This window comes from Bactrocera dorsalis, chromosome 3 (genome assembly GCF_023373825.1).
Source record: "Bactrocera dorsalis isolate Fly_Bdor chromosome 3, ASM2337382v1, whole genome shotgun sequence".
Classification (NCBI taxonomy): Eukaryota; Metazoa; Arthropoda; class Insecta; order Diptera; family Tephritidae; genus Bactrocera; species Bactrocera dorsalis.
In genome coordinates this window covers 9,286,807-9,308,179 of record NC_064305.1, presented here as the reverse complement: position 1 = coordinate 9,308,179, position 21,373 = coordinate 9,286,807, and the positions used below count along the sequence as shown (strand labels likewise).

General features: G+C 33.5%; 1 protein-coding gene across 7 annotated transcripts in view; it reads left to right on the top strand.

The window, feature by feature from the left end:
• LOC105226929 (neural cell adhesion molecule 2) overlaps positions 1 to 21,373 on the top strand; it is a 263,927-nt gene that overhangs the window by 143,361 nt on the left and 99,193 nt on the right. The gene's annotated exons all lie outside the window — the stretch shown is intronic.

Genomic DNA, 21,373 nt, shown 5'->3' with positions numbered 1-21,373 from the left:
GAATAACAATAGTTAATAAATCAGTTAGATAAGGGATGGTCTGAAGTAGCTCTACTAAATCCTGGGAAAACTTTTAAGTTTCTTAAAAGTAAGCTGTGGGTTTTCGAACCTGAGAGATATAATGGAATTTTCCTTTATGAATCCTTCTGTTTTTTACAAGCTTGACAACAGAGCAAAACGAAATATCAGCATTTCCTAAAAGCTCTATATACTTCGGTAAATATCATCTGGGTGCGAAAGGGAACTCGTCGATCTATTTTTGCAGTTGAGAACGCTGCTTACGTCATGAGAACTCGATTGGTCTTGGATGACGATTTCGACTAATTGAAAAGTTTAAACTCTAAAAAATATTTTTTATATAAATTTCGTTGCCTTGGAGACGTAATATAGGACCTTTGAATATATTTAAGTTGTGATAGGACTTGTTCAAAATCTAATTGTAACAAAAAATCTTAAACTCCCGACCCCGATGTCAACTTCTGTCAATATCAAAGTCCCGAATTCAGCCTAAGTTCAGTCCTCTTAGGATTTTCTCGAACGCAATGGTTGATTCTTGCCTCTTCTACTGAGCTCTGCGAAGACTTAAAATGGTTTATATATCAATTCCAAGTCTATTTTTGGGATCAGTTATGAATCTTTGTTACAAAATGTCAAGGGATATTTCGGAGTAGGAAACCAATAACTAGCTTAGAGATTTTTGCCTCTTCTACTGAGCTCTGCGAAGACTTAAAATAGTTTATATATCAATTCCAAGTCTATTTTTAAGTATATGGTAGTCAATGCTTGGCTCCTATCTCTTCTACTCAGCTCTGGAAAGACTAAAAACAGTTTTTAGATGAACTCCAAGTCAAAATAAACTATTTTTGTGATCAAATATAGAACTTTAGTAACTTTTATTTCATATATAATATATACACATACAAATTTAGCTAATTGAGTCTTAAATAAATTTATTTGCGTACGTCATTCATCTTCTTTCAAAGCGCTTCAGTTCTTCTATTGCAAAATCATTCACCGTTATCGCTGCTTTCTATTCTTTAGCAAAGTCAGCAGTTTAAAAAGTTAAAAGCCTGCGACATTTCCATGCAACCTACCAATCATCTAATGGATTATTTAATTACTTATATTACTTAGATACTTAAAAGTCTAACAAAAGAATGCATTCAAAGCTGCAAGCTCACCACAATTCATCAAAAAATTTATGTAAATATATATTACACACACAAACAAATATTTCAGCGATAAAAGGAAATATAAGAAAAAAAGTTTAACACACACACGCACATAGAAATAAATGTGCCTTCATGCAAATATTTGCTCAGCAGTTTTGTGCGCGCGTGTGTGTGTGTGTGGTATACCAGCGGCAGTAATACAATCATTAAAATGGCAAATGATACCTTAGGTATTTATTTCCTTTGTTAGCAATAAAACCCGCAACATTCTACAAAGCAAAAAATACTTGCGAAACGAAAAAAAAACAACAAAGAAGAAATAATAATAAATATAAAACGCCAGTCTTAAATTTCGGTAATGTAGACACAGCAAGCTCCTGATAACACACCTAAATGCCGTACGTCAAATGAGGTCTTACAGTGTGTCAGCTCGTAGCGAGAACAGTTAGAAGTAATATTATGGATTAGGGTGGTACTAATTTTTTGGATGGAAACTTTAGTTCGTAGACTTCTATGGTGTATGAGGGTGGCTCTACATTTTTGAATGAAAACTTTAGAGACTTGGTGGTACTATTTTTTAATGGAAAGTATAATTCGTAGACTTCTATGGAGTATTAGGGTGATACTACTTTTTTGTAAAGAAACCTTAGTTTACAAATTTTTTAGGGTATTAGGGTGGCTCTATTTTTTAATGAAAACCTTTGTTTAGAGACTTATATGCAGTATTAGGGTGGCAGTAATTTTTTAAATAGAACCATTCTATGAAATGTGAGGATTGTACAACGTTTGTGAATGGAAATTTGAGTTTACAAACTCTTTTGGTGTATTAGGGTGGTTCTATTATTTGCTAATTATTCAACAGAATGACTAATGGGCATGTAAAAATTAAAGTGTTTCAATTAGCAATACCTTTAATTAAGTTTTCTCTTATCTATATCTGTATAGAAGTTCCAAAACCCCGACTAAGTGAAAACTATGAACTCTGACCAGCTTAAATTAAGTTTGCCACGAATTTTTAACACCCAGAAGGAAACGTCGGAGATCCTTTAAAGTATGTATAAGTATATAATTGATGAGCATGACCAGTTAAGTTGGTTCATCTATGTCCGTCTGTCTGTCGATACGTCTGTCTTTACATACGAGAAATGATCTCTCAGATCTTGAGATATTTATCAGATATTTTACATGCTTCCCTTGATCCCCAAGTAGCTGCTCATTTATCAACACCACCTATGGTTAGTTGAAAAAGTATTTTTGTATTTGCATAATCGTCGTACAAGAACCCATAATTACGGCCAATTTCACTCACATAACATGCCTTGTTGACAAAAGGAATTTGGAATGCACCACATCTCGATATTCGAAGAGAACTGTCAACATTACCTTAATTTTTGACCTGCTTGAACATGGTTTCTTCGGCTTCGGCTCACCTTAGATACGATATTCGGCCGATTGAACGTCTTCTTCCGGGCTGTAAGCATAGATCCACGACTCATCGATAGTAATGATATGTTCCAAGAAATAAATATAAAAATAACTGTTTCACAGACGTTGTCGCGGCGCTGATTTTTGAAAAAAATTTAGTGTCTTGGAACCAATCGTGCTTTCACTTTTCTTAGGTCCAAATGATCTTTTGTGGTTTTCACTGATACTGCCGATATTTCAACGATACCAGAAAGAGCTGATGACGGTTAATTGTTTATTCTCCAGCACCAATTATTTTATTGGATTGTCGTGGTGATCATCAGTTGTTGTTAATGGCCGTCCTGGAAGTGGTTCAACTTTTCAAAGAATGGGTTTTCGCGCAATATTTGTAATAAATTAAAAAGCATTATTATTTTTTGCCCACAGCTGTATTATTTACCAGCATTAAAAGTGAATTTAGACAACAAAAGTAAATACAACAAAAAGTCATACTAACTTTTCTTGTGTACTTTGCAATTTTCACGTCGAAAAATTTCTTTTCAATTTAATTTTTTTCCCGCACTGGCAACGCTTGCGCAAAACTTTGCTGCGTAAAGCTTTTTGTTGTAGGCCGAATCGCGAACTTTTTTTGTTATTGCTCGAAGTAGAAGTTAATCCTTTTTGTTAAATAGCGGCACTTATCTGGTGAGTGGTCTAAAAAATAAAAATAAAAGAGAAAAAAAGCGAAAAGTTGTGGAAAATTCAATTCATTTTTATTGTCGCGAAATCATGCAACTCAGCAATTTTCGTAGGGTTTTTTCTTGAAATAGCACATGTGTTGTTGTTGTTATAATTGACAGCTTTTAACGGCGTTGATTTTATTGCTATTGTTATTGTTGTTGTTGCTATTATTATTGTCGTTATTTGTATTATATTTTTGTTGTTGTTGCTATTATTGTTTTTGTTGCTTTTATTGTTTTTTTTGTATACTTCTTGCTGTTGGCTTTCTCATATTTGGTGTAATATTTGTTGTCGTTGCAGCGATTTGTTTTCTAAGCAATAAAATAGCAACAACAGCAATAAATTGTTGTAATAACAATAACAAGTGTGTAATAACAATAGCAATAAGTGTAAGAAAACTCAACTCAAGGATAATAACAGTCAACGCTCACATTCTAAAACATAAAGCATAACCATAGAAGTGTTCATGTGTGTGTGTGTTTGTCTTACACAAGACGTGCAGAAGACCGTATAAGCATACTCGTAGATGAATTGCATTTAGGCGGAGCGTGACTGGTTAAAACCAGCTGGCACTTTGTTGTTTGTGTGTGTGATTAAGTAGAATATGAGGCTTGATATACGCGTAGGTCCGCCGTAGCATGTCAATAATATCAATGTGACGCGTCAAATGTGCGAAATAATAATAGCGTGTTATGAGCTGCAGCAAGAAGATGAGTACAAGAGACAGCCAGTTGCCAAAGAAAAAAATTGAGAAAGCGTCACTAAAAGTACACTTTTACTTAGTGGTTGCTGGTGTGGAGAAAAAGTATTAGGGTAAGGAAATTGCAAAAATAAAGTAGACAATAGGGTGGTTCTAACATTACAAATTTTGTTCTAATATTTTAGAAATTTGCTCGCTTGAGTCCTTTTTATCTGTTGCAATAATATTTTTGTCGCTAATCGTAAAAATCTAGGAATTTACGCTCTGAGGAGAAATTTTGTCTCTCTCAAAATTATAGAGTAGATGTCATAGCTGCTTCCGAAATAAAGAATTATTTCTCAGCAGCAAAAAATATACTTATTTTACTTCCAACACTCTCAGTTCTGCCAGAAAAATGCTAAAAAAAATTGTGAGATCAATGAAAAAAGTTTTACTTTGGTTGAGAAGTGGACCAGGACTTCGTCTAAGGGTAACCAAAACATATCTTCAAAAAAAGGTTTACTTTAGTTGGGAAGTGAATCAGGATTCCGTCTAAGGTGTAATAAAAAGAGATCTTCGAAAAAACGGCTTACTTCAGTTGTGGTATGGACCACGAATCTGTCTAAAATATCTTCGAAAAAGTTTTACTTTAGTTGTGTATTGGGCCAGGACTCCCTATTAGCTTCTAACCACTATTGGAAAACTTGGGAATAACAGCACAAAAACAGCAGTTTCAACCATAAAAACTTTTACTCGCGACATTGCATTGAAAGGATATACGTAGACTCAGACAAAGGCTATAGTGCCTAATTGCTTTATATATGAACACTCTATACTACGTACGTATATAGTACGGTATTCTAGTAGAGCTAACCTCTACAACTTTAACCTCAAAACACATAAATTTCCAACGATGGATTTTTGAGAAATTAATGAATAGATTCAAGTTTGTCAAACTCCTCCTCTATCCATTTTAAATAATCTATTGATTAAGTAGATAGATAATATTTGAAGATCGTTTTCTTAGTCACAGTATTAACTATGAAAAAAGGCGAGAGAGGCACTTTGATCTTTAATATTTCGGTTACTCAAGCGTATTTTATTGTCTTTCAAACTCACACTCGTTACCTGCTTGGTTGTCTTGCTAACCATGTGAGCTTCTAAGCCTAGTGACAAAATAATTTTTAAAGTTTAAAAAATACCCTCAGAGTATCGATCTTAATTATCGTTAGTTCAGCAAGCTCTTTGTACTTAGAAGATTGCTCAGCAAACCAGCATGTCTCAGAACCCATTAAATTTTCGGAATTAAAACTAATGACTTTTTCGAATTTGTTCAAAAGAACATCTGCGTACTTCTGCTTTAGGTTCCTCAAAATATATCCTACACCTTACGTTACTTATACTCATACTCATCCCCTCGCCAATACATTGATTATAAACTGTCTGTATTTTTGTGTCGGAAAACTCAAAGCAGAGAAAGTAGTGGATGCTTGCTTGAGACGGATTTGGCAAACTTTGAATATTAGAGTTATTCAGAGTTCATTCGATTACTGGCCAAGTCATGCCGTCCGAATGGATTAAAACACTCTAGCTGTGAGAGTATTCGACACAGTAAGCAGAGGAAGATCTCCAATCCAATGAAAAAACCAGGTGGAAAAGGACCTGGTTACACTTGGAAGCTCCAAATGGCGCCAAATATTGAAACGGAAGAGCTGCTGGCGTGCTATAACTGCGCAAGCGGTGTCTACGCCAATAAAGAAGAAGAAGAGTTCCTTCGAAAGAAATGAGATATGCAAAAAGGTTTAAATGGGCTTCTTAGTTATTCGATCTGAAAAAGGTATATCAGCCTTCTAAAAAGAGACGGAAACTGATTACTTGTCTTCTGTAATTGTATGAGCTTTCTTAGGTAAGGGTTTAATTTGTCATTTGGAAGGCATAATCTACACTATTACGATGTTTTCAGCAATATTTCTCAAGATTTATTCGATTTAAATGGATATCATAGAGATGGTACATTATAATGGAACGTTATTCGTATAAAAAATTTGAAGTTGTGAACTACATAGATAAACTACTGACATTTTTCATGGAAAGTAAAACAAACTTATTAAAAAAAAAATTTGTGAATATTTTTTTTGTTTAAAATTTTAGGGTATAAAAAATCTTCAATTTGTTTAGCCGATTACCTTAACTCACAAGCTTAAGCTTGGGTATCTGTACACAACATGAGCTGTATGTATGCGTATGGGCGCCCAAAGCAAATACACTTTACATCATTATCCCCATTTTTATGTTGTTTACTCACTGCACGAACGCTGCTGAGTATAACCATGTACATAGGCAAATATACATATGCCGAATACATAGCCGCAGCTCTCGCTCGAGCTTACTTAGCGGCACGCCGGCGACGTCGAGCAAATCCGCATTGTTCTCCAGAGCCTTTCATACGCGCGTTGGTTACTTTTATTTTGCAGTTGTTGCTTTTATTACGTTGTTACTTTTCTTGTTGTTGTATTGCGTTAATGCATACCAGCCACACGCTGTGGTTGTTGCTGCATTATTGTGGTAATATTTACTACTTTTCGCAGCAACGTCGACAATGACAATGGCTGATATGGCAAAAAAGTCACAGAAACAATAACAAAGCAACAAAAACAACAAGCTTAAAGTGCCTACCTACTTTCATTATTGCATTTGTATGACAAAGGCATATTTGCACAACCTTATATAATAAACTTACAAATGCTCTTGTATACCTTATGACAGGCTGCGCCGCGTGGCAGCTAGAAACAGCAACAAATAATGCCAACAACCATTTTATGGTGTAAAAATAATATGTGAAATCGGAAAATCAGCCAGCCGACAGCTTTGCACCATACACTCAGGCGCTGAGCGCAGCGTATGACATTTGCATGTCTGGCTTGCATTAAATTTAATGAATTCCGCAACTGAAATGTGATTTAAGTAATCCGGTTTTCTCAGCACATCAAAGCCTTTCTTGTGTAGCAATATTTTTGAGTGAAAGAATTGAAAATTTTTCTTTTGTCTGGCGCAAGTTAGCACTTTTTTACTGTTGCTAGATATATAAGGCATCAGGAATGTGGCGTGGAATTCTGAACTGACGCGTGGCTGTATGACATCTTTGTTTTAGCAGACCGCGGCATTGTATTCTCTGAACTAATTTTAGCTTTTGGCTTAACGAAAATCAAAGAAGCCTAATACTGTTTGCAATTTTGTGGAAAACAATGCGCTGTGGGATTTAATTATATACTAAAAGTTAGGTTATGTAAGTATCAAATAATTTAGATTAAAAAACAGCTTAAGGAACTAATTTTTTGTTTTATTTTCTCTAAAAATATTGCTACCTCAGAAAGGCTTTGGTGTGGTGAGGTAACTGGATGTTTTAAAGGTTTGGAAGCAGTGTTTCCTAACGCCAAGGTCCTCTCAATCAACTGTATGCTTTAGGATCTAAAGCGTCTTACTGTGTTTTCTGTTGCTTCTAAGTGAATTTTATTAAATATGTCTGGTTGCTAGAATACGCCAGGCTTTCCAGTAACACTTTTGAAGGTGAATTTGATACGAAAACGACAACGACAACGGCAATGGCAACGTCAGTGATGATCTTTTAGAAAGGAAAGCTATCGAGGAACTCATAAAAGAGCGAAGAGAAGAGAAGATATACGTACCGGCTTGTAGTAGCTTGTAATTGGTACCGTTCTAGACTAAGATGTATTAAGCACCGCTTCTCAGCTGTTGCTGAGTTTATAAAAGCTAGAGCTCTCAGTACTAGTTTACCATATTTTTTTTAAAATAATTTTTTTAAATAGTTTTAAGAGTGGCTCAGGTGCTCTCTGTAACAGTTTCATGAAGAGAATGTTTAGAAGATTATGATTTGATTTTGTGAAATTCAGACTTTTTTGCAGCTTTTGAGATTCCGTGAGAGACTTAACCTTTGTTTTTGGGATTACGCTTTGATAAATGAGTTCGTAGTGTAGATTAATTTAACATAAAAAAAAATAACACGATATAGCATATACATAGCAATATAACATAACATAACTTAACTTAACTTATCTTAACTCAACTTTACTTAACTTAACTCGACTTAACTTAACTTAACTAAACTTAACTTAACTCAACTTTACTTAACTTAACTTAACATTAACTTTACTTTACTTTACTTTACTTTAACTTAACCCTTCGATCCGAAATATTTTGTAACTCAATACGCGTTCAACTTGACTTAACTTAACTTTTAACTTAAATGAAGACGTTAACTTAACTATTTAACATAGCACGACATAGAAACACAATACCGTTAATTAAGTAGTATGACTATGAAACTTGACTTAATTTAACTTAACTTAACTGAGCTTAACTTAACTTATACGTTAAGAATCTCTGAAACCTTTCGGATCGAAAGGTTAGCTTAACTTAACTTAACTAAACTTAACTTAACTCAACTTTACTTAAATTAATTCAGCTTAACTTAACTTAACTTGGCTTAACTTAACTTAACTTAACTTAACTTAACTTAACTTAACTTAACATAACTTAACTTAACTTAACTTAACTTAACTTAACTTAACTTAACTTAACTTAACTTAACTTAACTTAACTTAACTTAACTTAACTTAATTTAACTTAACTTTACTTATAGATGGTTGCATTAGGTTACAAAAATATTTTGAAAAAAAAAAGTATTTAATTCACATACATTTTTTTGGTCATGCTTAATGATTAATCGAACAACCCTCGTAGTAGTACTCAGAACATTTTTGGCTCGAGGCTAAGATTTTAAAAATTTAAATTATTAAAAATAAAAAATATTTTACTTGAAGAGAACTAGTTGTTAGCAATCTTTCGAAACTTCAAAGAACACATATACTTATGCAATATGCATATACACATATATCTATGGGTACTGGTTTGCTAAGTAATTGCTTAAACACCGGCGCTAGCGCTACCAAAGCAGCAATTAATTAGCAATCACAATTCGCGCATAATTTCCAATTAATAACGGATAAATATGCAACAGAGCTAGTAATTAGTTTTAGACAAGCGCGCATGCTGAATGCACAACTACATATGTATATGCATATATTTACATATTTATATACACACAATCACAATTGCATTGCTGTTGCATTACCAAACGTTAATTACAAATCGAAATGAACGATATCCGAATGTAATTACGAAAACAAGCTGCAGAGCTTTTCGCTAATTTCTAATATATAAATTTGTATCTATGTATATGTGTATATATTATATAGCATATACATAATATATATAGCAGTGCATATATTATTTAAATACCTAACTAATGCGCATATAAATGGAAAAATCACACGTGCCAGCGAATTAAGACATTTTATAACGGCACACTTACACATTCATATACATGCATGCTTACGTAACATTTCTATCGCATAATTATGGCAAGTATAATGTAACAGCTGCAATAATTAATACTCGCATTCAGCTGACTGAGCATAATCAAAGCAATACTAAGATGAAAGCGTTCCAGCTATTGGCCCACCACAGCGTTTGTTCATATTAATATGTTGGTATTAACATAAAAATGTGATTAACTTAGGCAAATGCCAGCCAATTAGTTAGACGAAATTAATATTTTGAGGTTAAGTGCGAATGGAGAGCGGCTAAAAGCATTGAGTAGAGTGAGAGGAGAGAGAGAGAGGAGTGTGAAAGTAAATTAAAGGCTAAAAATTTGAAGGAGAGTTATAAATGCTTACTAGTATTGATTTAGATTTTTGCTGTAATAATCGCCGATGGAAGTTAGAACACAGTGTAAAAACTCAGGTTGTATATAAAAAATTCCAATATTTTCACAGGTCATGTCCTTTTCGTATCAAGTAATTTTTTATAATCTTGTTTAGTAAGCTGAAAATGTTCAACTGAGAATAAAACTAGATCAGAAAGCGCCTTCTATTGGCCATGGATAAAGAGCGTGATGAACTCTGGTGGGAAAAAACGTTATTATACCCCAAAAATCAACGAAAAATTCCTATTTCAATAAAAAGTAATGTCAATTTTAGTTAACTTCAAACTAAAATTAGACCTTTTTACTCGACTGAACATTGTATAACACCCAGAAGGAAACAACAGAGACTCATAAATATATGCGTGTTATATGTAAATTATCTGCATATCCGTCTATCTGCCACGATATATGCAAATAAGTATTTCAGTTTTTAGGCTGTCCAACTGAAATTTTGCATATGTATTTTACTCTTCACGCAAAAAGCTCATTTGTCAATATCGCCGCCAACGGACTACTATACCATACAGTTGTCAGGCAAAGTGAATCATAGATTTCAAGTGCTTGTATGGAGAACTATCTTATTTGATGAGATATCTTCACGAAATTTTGCATAGGTTCTTATCCAAATCAATGGTGCCATATGCGAAGAAATTGTTTAGATCTGATATCTATAGCATATAGCTGCCATACAAACTGATTTATTGAAATCAAGTGCTTGTATGAACAACTTTTTCAATTGACGAGATATCTTTGCGAAATTTTTCTTGAATTATTATCGAAAGCAACACAACAATTTAAAAACAAATTCTTCAGATCGGGGCACTATAGCATATAGCTGCCATACAAACTAATTCTTCAAAATTTAGTGCTAGTATGAACAATTTTTTATTTGAACAATAATTTGACAATAATTATTAACTAAGACAGCGCATCAGTTTCAGCAAAAATTACTCTGTTCGAGTCACTATAGCAGCTATATGCCATACAAACTGACTCATTAAATATACCTGAACTTTTATGATAAAAAGTATAACTATATTACGAAGAAGCAGTAATTAATTGTTAAGATATTACTCAACTTTTTCTTTTCTTCTTTTTATTTTTTCACTCTTTTAACAATTTGTACAATATTTTGTCCAACTTTTTCTAACCAAACAAAGTTGAACAACTTTACTTCAATTTCAACAATTGCACCTAACAAAGCAGCCAAATTACACGCAATTAATTAACTGTTAAAGTATTTACGCACAACAAATTAATATAAATTAATAGTTTCATGCACAAAACCGTTATAAGTTTATATGTATGCGCGAATATAGGCGCTTCATAGCAATTATTTGCAGGTTACGTATACGCCATGACGGCTGAAAAGGGTACAAGCAGGCTTAACTAGCAATTGTTTACTTTTTTCACATACAAATGGATGAAAATTTTATGCCACACGCAATATGAAAGCAAATTTAAGCATTTCCACGCATTTTCGCTGACATTTCACATGTCACTGCTAGCTAGCGTGCGCTGGGAAAAAGCGCTCAAATTGAGTGTAGCAGCCAAGTTGAGTTGCCAACCACAAATTTCAACGCATTTCCTCCAATTAAAAGCGTTTAAATTAACTACAACACTACACATTGGCCGCTGCCTACATATACATACATATGTATGTCTGTATGTATATTGGTGTTTTGTGCGTTTGTATGTGCTTGTGTTCGGCGCTCACGTTAGCTGTCTCTGTAATTAGCTAATTGCGATAATTAAATGCTTCGCTAATGCTTTCATTTAACCATTGAACAAATGATGGCGTTGGCACTGGCACACATCAACATATACACCTAGAATATATATGTATATATCCTTACATATAGCTACTACTTCATATATGTACATATAAATGAAAGCAAACGCTGACATGTAAATATCTCTATCTATATGTATATACAAGTATGTAAGTTTGTATGTGTGCGTGCCTGCTCTTGACAGCCTACATGATGATTACTGTTAGCCATCGCTGAGTAGCCTCTGGCAATTTACATATTTTAAACTTCCGAATTCGGCATATAAAATCATGCCTTGCCTACAAATTTCGTTTCGCTGCCAAGCCAACTTCCGCGCTCGCTTTTCCTCGCTAGCTAATAGTAGGCGAAGCGCTTGAATTCGTTCGCTCGTGCGCATTTGGTCTTGTTCACTTCAATTGTGTGCAATTAGCGTTGAAACACATGTAGTTGTATGTGTCTGCATGCCTTGCTTAGTTTATGACAGTCGAAATATCGAAATTGTTTCGAAAGGCGAACGCTTTTATTTGAAGCTTTTGCACATATTTTTGTTATTTGTGGCGCATATACGCATTAAATGCTGAGTCCTGTATTCGATTTCGGGCTTTTTCGTATTATTTGTTTTTTTTTTCTGTTGTTGTTATTGCGCTAATTACGTCATTTCTATATTTTACCATTTGTAATGACAGTTTCGACTCGCCCACCTTAATGAGCCTACACAAATTTGTTTCGTTAGTCGTAATTATGAGCTACAAGAACAACAAATTGTTGTTGTAAAAATACGATAAAATTTCGTGCGTAAAGAAATCGACAAAAATAGACATTTATTTTTAGAGCTTAAAGGAAAAGAAATTGCTTTAAATGCGGCTTGGGTGTATTTCAGCGCGGCACAAACTACACCAGTCAACAATACAATTTATTACACTACAAATTTTAAACAAATTGATTTCGAATATAAAAAATATTGATGCTTAATTAACTGTATATGTAAATAAGAATAGGAATGCGATTCTGAACTAAAATTGATGATGATAATGAAAAAATAAAGACTTACTGAGTGCTCAACGAATTACAAGAGTTGTTGCATAGTGTAACTAGCAATTATGAAGTAATGATCACTGCAAATTTTGTGTTAAGGCCTTGTGCAAAATAATTTAATTTTGTACGAAAATATTACTAAAGTAGCCTTAAGCTTGCTTTGCATTATTTACACTAGTCAGCATTAAAATTGATACGAATTGAAAATGAACTTCCTTAATCAAACTTTTGTTTAAAATATCGTAATATTTTATTAAAATAAATAATTGTGTTAAAAAAAGTGTTTTGAAATTATTTACACTAGTCAACAGTAAAATTGATACATACTAAAATCGAACTTTCGCTATCAGTATGGCCGTATAAACAATTACACTTGATTAAAATAAATATTTTGATGCCAAAAGTGTTTTAAACTTAATTACACTAGTCAACATTATAAAGAAATTTGTTTCAATACTTTATAAATTTTGTTAAATTTGACAAAAATGCCATAATCTAGAAAGAAATCAGATATTTAAAATTTTAAAGTGATTTCCGATTCCGATTAACTACACTGGTCAACAAAAGCTGAAAATTTCTAACAAAATTCAAAATTCTTTTCAAAAATGTATAAAAGTGCTGAAAATTTGTATAAAATTAGTTGTGTCTGTTACTTAAACTGGTTTGAAACTAATACACTAGTCAACATAAATAAAAAAAATTATATGTAATTTCTTTGAATTTTTAAATACTATTACAATTACTATAATTTTGTATAAAAATAATTATTAGAATTATTTTGAATTTGAAAGGTGTTTTTGGAACATTGCACTAGTCAACATTAGTTCAAAATTATATAAAATAATTTAAAAATGTGTTAAAAAATTATAAAAAAATACTCAAATCTTCAAAAAGTAATTATTTTAATAAAATTAGTTATTTAAATTTTAGAGCTGGTTTGGGACTAATACACTAGTCAACATAAAAAAAATTTAATTTCTTTCTATTTCACTTTTTTTTAAAGGTTTTAAAAATATTATAATCTTGTATGAAAATAATTACTTGAATCTGTAAAAGTAGTTTTAGATCATTACACTAGTCAACAAGAGTTCAAACTTGTATAAAATAATTTAAAAATTTATTAAAAATTTATAAAAAGAACTCTGATCTGCAAAAAAGTAATTATTTGAATAAAGTTAAGCATTTAAATTTCTAGAACTGGTTGAGACTAATACACTAGTCAACAAAAATAAAAATGTTAAAAATATTTCAACTTTCTGTATGAAATTAGTTATTTAGACATATAATTAGTTAATACAATATCTAGAATTGATATAATACAAATACACTAGTCAACATAAATAAAAATGTTAAAAAAAATGTCAACCTTATGTATGAATTTTTTTTTTTGAAATACAATAAATTTTAATAAAAGTAATTATTCCAATTTCAAAAAGTTTTTTTTAATCAAAATTAGTTCAAAATTTAAAAAAACTTATCTTTTTATACTTAAAATTAAAAAAAAATTGTAAATACTCGATTCTTCAATAAAAGTCATTACTTGAGTTTTTAAACGAGTTTCCTAACTAATTACAATAGTTAACATATTTACACTAGTAAACATAAATAATTTTTTTATATTTTTTTTAACTAACTCTATCAAATAATTTCTGTGAAGTGCTTAATTCTGAATAAAAATAATTATTTGAGTTCTTAGAGTGCTTGACGTCAAACTACACTAGTCAACGTAAAGTAGAATAATCTCATCAATGTTGAAGAAATAGCATCAACTCACATAAAAAATTTATATGTGCAACTGAACATCAGGAAATTACACTAGTCAACATAAAATGTGGTAATTTTTGTAATTCATTCAATCATTATCGCTCCCAAAAGCAGCGTCTGCATGAATTACTGCGTAGCACATATTAAATTATACAAAGCTTTGAACTCGATTACACACATATCACATATTAACACATCGCTCTTCAATGGTCTTAATGGAAAAGCACTTCTAATTTGCGAAATTCACAGCAACATGACAAAATCAGCCACAAACAACCACAAAATCATGCCATATAAGTTGCCACAAAATTATATATATTGCAAATATATATCTAATGCTCATAAGTATTTGTAAGTGTATGTGTATGAGCGCAAATTCAGTAGCTTATGACACAGAGATGCGAAGCAGTAGACCACAAAATGAGTTGACATAAATGCTGTGCAATTTCCAGTTCAAAGACAGGATATGGAAAGTGTCTCCGTGTGTGTGTGTGGTTGTGCGTAAATTAATAATTATGTGTGTTATTAGCAGGACTTAAAATGTGTGAGCATAGAGTGCGTGTAAGAGTGTTTTTGGTCAAGTGAGGTGATAGTGAATAAGGAAATAAGCAATAGCCCGGTAGGGAATGCGAGTGGAAAGAGGAAGAGAAACAATTTATGGAAAAATATCTAATTTATGGAGAATTTATACACAAATGATGCCTTGTACCGGTGGTAAGGCAGCTCTTTTATTTTAAAAATAATTAGCTACCAAAAGAGCTTAAAGCTCAGAGCTTTCTAAAATTTTTGTGTGGAAAAACGGTTAATTTAATGGCACAAATCATCAAAAATAACAATTTAGAATCTACTTTGTGCACCTTTATTCAATTTCCCAGCAGTTTTAAACATTCTCGCTCTGAGGCGCAAAAAAAGCTTGGAAGCGAATGCGAGAGAGAAGAAGAATTAAGATAATTTATGGGAAAAAGTAATTATTTTGTACATAATTTACCCATAAACTATCAGTAGTAAGAGCAATAAAAGATTTTTTGTCTATATTGATCTTCCCAAAAAGCTTAAAGCTCAAAGCTTTCAAAAATTTGTATTTCAAAAACGTAAATAGCATCTCAAAAACGATTCAAGATAACATTTTACAGTAAACTTTATGCACTTTCGTCAATTTCTCACGATTTTCGCAATATTTCTCTACCTAACCTCAATCACTTTGACCACATGGTATAACGTAAGCTGAACTAATAACAACTATTCGGTCAGTGCGTCCCTTCAAAGCATTTTGTAAGCGCGTAGATTGCATAAAATACTGAATAGTCATAATTATAATATATACACGTGATTACTACACATACGCTTACTTATACATAGGCAATCAATGTTACGTAGTACATTTAAGCGCTCATTACTTGGTTAACTGTAATGTATTGCGTTCACGTTGAAGTGTCACAGTCACTAATATTTCGTCTATGTCAATGTAAGTAAATCAGAACAGCAGCAAAAGCAACAAAAAACAACAACAGCAAGCATACAACTTAACTAAGAGATATTAAATGGCGCAAACTAGCAACAAACAACTGAGCTGTAGTCAAGTGTAATGCAATGAATGTGACAGCTACCTAGCTTTTGTTGTACTTAACGGTACAGTAAAATTTGTCAACGAAAAATTAGTGTGGAAGCAAGAAATTTCATAGTTCAAATGAACACGGACTAGTTTGAAAGTAATGTGTAACTGGTTATTTTCGGTCATATACAGCTGTGCTCCAGCCCAGGTTTTAGAAGAGCCAAAGTTTTTCCAAAAATGTTTGAAGAATTCCACTGAGGCGAAAGGGCTTGGTAGGATCTAAGACGGATCTGTCCCGATAATGAAAAACGAAGTTTTGAGAGAGTGCTCTCTATCGGTAATGAAAAGACCAAGGTGGCCATAGCAAAATAACTGATATGTCAAATGTGGCCGTCTCTACAAATATGCTTATTGTGTATTGTGGAGCCAAATAAGACTCTCGTCATTTAATAAATTCAAAACAACAGTAGCCTGAAAACTCAGCAAGATCCCAAACAGGGGCCCATTGAAATTCTTTATTGTGTAGACTACCGCAATACATTGGCGGGTTCTTCTCTGCTTACACATCTGTGAGGAACTTTTGGACGAGGCACAGAACTTGGAGAAGAGGATCCCGGAAGAATCGAAGTTAAGAAGGACAGTGGTAGGTGGAGTCTTCTGTCGGGAGCTCTTCATCAACTCAAGTTTCAGACTATCAGACTACTGTAGCCTCTTCAAGTGAAGGTGACTGCCATTAAGTTTGCGGTGGATCCGAATTGCACCCTACTTCAGACAGATGTGCCCTCACTCTGACAGCCGAGTAGCTATAGCGGCTTTGAGCTCCCTGACTATGCACTCATGTCCGCGCTAAGAAGTGCATAAGCACATTAGCACCAGCTTTAAGTTTTTTCCATATTAGATTTGTATGGGTACCCAGTCACAGCGCAATCGCTGAAAACTGCAAAGCCGATGAGTTTTCTAGGAAAGGCATTCAAATCTCCATTTTATCCGATTGGAAGTGGGTTGGTTGTTCGATGTCCTTTTGCCCTCTAGCGTTGAACTAATCAACAGTCAATGAGCTTGACAGGCGCTGGTCAACAACCAGAAATTGTGCGGCTTACGAGATCCTTCTGAAGCGAAGTGAACCGCAAGTGATCCTCCGAACTACTTGCACTTAGCAGCTTCTCGCAGCTATTGTAGGGTTCTGACTGTAGCGGCAGAAACCATTCCAGAAGTCATTTCGAGGAATGGTGTCGAGTTGACAGTCCTTGGCAGGATAAAAATCCAGGTCCGTTCCGGTTACTTAGATCTGATTGCCGTAAAAACGGAGTTTCTTACACACTTCTGCATTGGCCGACATTTGACGGACTGAGATTGGTATATCTTGGTAAACACACTTTTGGAGAACCTAATAAATTTGTAGAAAGCTTTAAACGCTTCGCTTAAGGAGAACAGAAAAGAAAAATATTTATTCATACGAGATCCATAGATTTTGTATGAACCTTACGACTTAACATAACCAAGTTGTAAAATTGTATTGATAATACATCAAAGATCCAATGCATACTGCATTTGTAATTAGTATAATAGACTACGCAATCTTGAGATTCCCTCGGTGAAAATTTTTTTTTAATGAAGTTTAGGAAGTACCCTTAAAGCTCCCACAAAGCCTAGTGTATAGCTTTAAAAAAAAAAATCACAACCTATCTCCACCGAACCAAAATCAGACTACTTCTTTAAACAACACTATTTTACTGGTCTCTCTCTAACCAAAACCGTCCTAGTGCCGTAACCAGCACACTTTCACCTCCAAATACTTTCGTCTACAAGCACAAAAAGTTTATTTCGAAGAAAGTGTTTATTAGAGCGTAAAGCGCACCCATTCATACAGCAAATTTATAGGTTATGTATGCACACACTTACACACACATATATATTTACGCATAAGCACAGTACTTTCATGATTGCTTCGGTAAGTCTGTATGTGGTTAAGTGCCTGTGCATGATGACTATAAACATTTTATGTGAAAGTGTGTACACCGAAAGTAGGTGAATGTCACCAAATAGTTGGTGGCTCTCTTATAGCACCCACCGCCATCCTGCAACGGCTCTTCCAGTGTTGCTAAGTAAGTGTGTGTAATAAATAGTTGAGCGCAAATACTGGTTGATTGCGTTTGGCAAAGTGCTGGTGATATGTAAATACCTTCATATGCGTTTATTTGCACCTAAATTGACATAAACCACATTTTATAAGCCATAAATTTCACTGCGGTTATAGTGCAACCACAAAATGAAACGATAGCATTTCGGCAATAAGCAATATTTTCATGTAAATAGGTGGAAGTGAAGCTCAAATTCTTTGGTGGTATTTGTGTGGAAACACATACATAGATACATTAAATAAACATACTTGAATTTAATATTAAGCACACACAAATTTCTGTAAAATAATAATATTTACACAATTTAGCAGTATTTGGTTATGAAGAGAGAAGTCGATGGACTCAAGTCAATGCAAAAGGTCTGACTCCTTACATATATATTGCTTTAAATTGAAAATTTATGTGTAGCTGTAATTTAAGAAAGGATCGAAAATATTTGCCTTCTCAATCCAGTATTATCTTGCTTATAAAGTCTAGTTAAAATCCACTTCAATTGAGAGAGCTCGTATAAAAACCAGCCGAAAAGCTTCTTAAGCTCAATACAGTATTTACGTAATAATTTTTTACAACCCATCTTAGAAAGAAGAGTTCAGTTCAGGGCGAACCAAGAAATGTTTCAAACCTCAACTAAATATTATAGTCACAAGAAACTACGACTAACTAAAACCTTACTTACTTCGGACTTAAATCTCAGTCAGGCGGATTAAACCATGCAATCATAGGTAAAGTTAGATGGCTGATCTAGAGACAAACAGTAAATACCAACACAAATTGTTTTCAGAAATTCCCTGTTTTCTATCAAATCCCCGTACAAAAAGCCCAAAATTAGCTGTTGCATAAACAAATTAAAGTCGCGTGTAAACAAACGCCTTTCCTTTTTTTCAAAATTCCCAATTTGATTAGCGCGTATTTTGCTATCCATTGTTGTTGTCATTTTGTGGCGTTAATGAACTCTATTTGGACGCTTCATCAACCGCGACCTAATTAAATTAAAAATTTGCCATTTGAACGCTGGCAATCAGAATAACAACGTCAACTGCAGACGCGAGGGCGTAAACAACGTGCTGTAAACACCTACATACATACATATAAATTATTAGAAGGGCAAGTTGTTGGCAAAGAGCAGGGATATACTGGCGTAAAGTGTAGTGTTGAATCAAATAATTTCAAGTTCGTTTATTAAATTTTGCTAACGAAATTGTGCTTTCATTAAAATCTCTGGTGACTTGGAAATTAAGGAAGAATGGCATAATAAAGAAAATAAATAAAATAGATTTGGAAGAATTGGTAAAAAAGATAGCCTGGCAGTCCATAGCACATTTTGTCAATGTTATGTGAGTTTTGTTTAATGGAAAGAAGTAACTGACTAATAATCTAAAAAAATTGACTTATATTTATTTATTATATACAATTTTATTCTTTTTCTTGTTATCATGGCCTCCTTTTCAATTAAAAATTATTATATTTTCCATTCATAATTTCAAAAGTTTTTGACTTGCTTCTAAGCAAGGTCATATTAAATTATTAGTGTTGAATTATTGCCTACATCTAGGCACATTTTCTTAGCTAAGTAACGAACCTATTGCGCTCGTTTGAAACTATTTTTAAATTCTATTTTTCTAATGTCTGATCTTGTCATTTTTGGTACAAAAAAACTTGGAAGGCTATGTGGCTTAGATGTCAGCATATATATTTTAGAATATTTACAGAGAAATCCCATGCATCCGCTTCTAATTCCTCCAGTAGTATGTAAGTCGCATCCAATATGTGCTTTAAAGTGGGTTTTTCAGCTTCGGCTCACCTTTGCACGATATTTGGCCGTTTTATTGTCTGTCTCCGGGTTTTAAACATAGGTCCAAAACTCAGTGCCAGTAAGTAATAAAGTTCTAAGGTCCCTCCAAAGACCATACCACCTCCATTTTGATAAAAAAAAATATTACGTTAATGTTAGCTACACAATAGATCTTATTACGACAATTGACCCCTAAGACTAATACAATTTGTGAAGATAATTCGTTCACGATGATTAGTTCGGCTTGCTTTTATTTCTGGTCAAGTAAAAAATATGCACAATTTTCAATTTGACTTTAAGAATTATTAACAAGAAGTTCGGCATGAGATCTTGCCTACATTAAGGCGTATTTTTAGCGGTGATACACACCTCATATGACTAAAGTAAAAGTACGGAATTTACTTGACTGCTTTTCTTCTAAAAGCTATAAAAGAAAGGATTCTAGGAGCTGCAAAAGACTCATTATTAAATCTGTCTTCGGATTTTATAGAAACTTTTTTAACAAATAATGTACGTAGCCTACATTTAGACGCATTTTGGTAGCGAAGACACATACTCAATAAACTAAAAGAAAGACTCAGCTCCAAGTACCCAATTGTGTTCTACAAAAAGGAAATAAAGAAAGACTAGAGTTAAAATGTTTAATTTTATTCCACAAAAAGTAAAGTATTCCTTATTCTTACAAAAAAATGTATACCAGGCATTTTTACTAGATTTCTTCCTCATACCCTCAAGAGGAAATCGCGCTTAAAATTTCCTTAGTATATCTAGTTTTCCTTTTCGTATTTTCTATAAAATTACGTAACGGCAATTTTCCTCAATCGAATTTTTATTGTCTCCTATGCACTGCGAACGAAAAGTTTAGCACACAAAAATATCTAAATCGCGCTTTGGCCAAACAAACCAAAAGACTTTAAAAAACGAGAAGCGAAGCAGTGCAAATTAACTTAAAGGAGTTAGAAAAGGCTTAAAAGCAATTTTGTAAATGTCACGGAAAAGTCCTTTAGTGCCGCTTAAGCCTGCAACGCTGCAAGGATGCTAGAAAAATTTTCAAGACATAATGAAGAAAATAAGATGGTAAGCGGCAACGAGTCGACGCTCGCGTTAGCATTGTTTAATCCTCAAGGATGTCTGACGCACACATGTACACATACACACAGCAACCGGCTGGCAGACAATTGCGCCGCTATGCGCTACTTGCCTTCATTTAGCTAGTTCATTGCAGCAGAAGGAAAAAAAGGAGTAAAACAAAAACAAAACAGCCCACTCCAGCCGAGTGTGCTTGTCCTCATTTTGATTTATCCCTTTCGCTCACTCCTTTAACGCATTTACCGTTCTATGTATGTATTTTCATACACAACTCTTTACTGCATTTCCCACTTACACTTTGAGCCCGCCCAGCTGTCCATCGCCCGACGCGCAATTGCCTGCCTTCAGGTAATTTGTAGCGCTAATTACTCGGTATTTGTATTTCGAATCCCCAGGTTATTTGTCCTTTAAAGAGCTTTGTAAATTATTTGAAATTTTTCTCGCTAC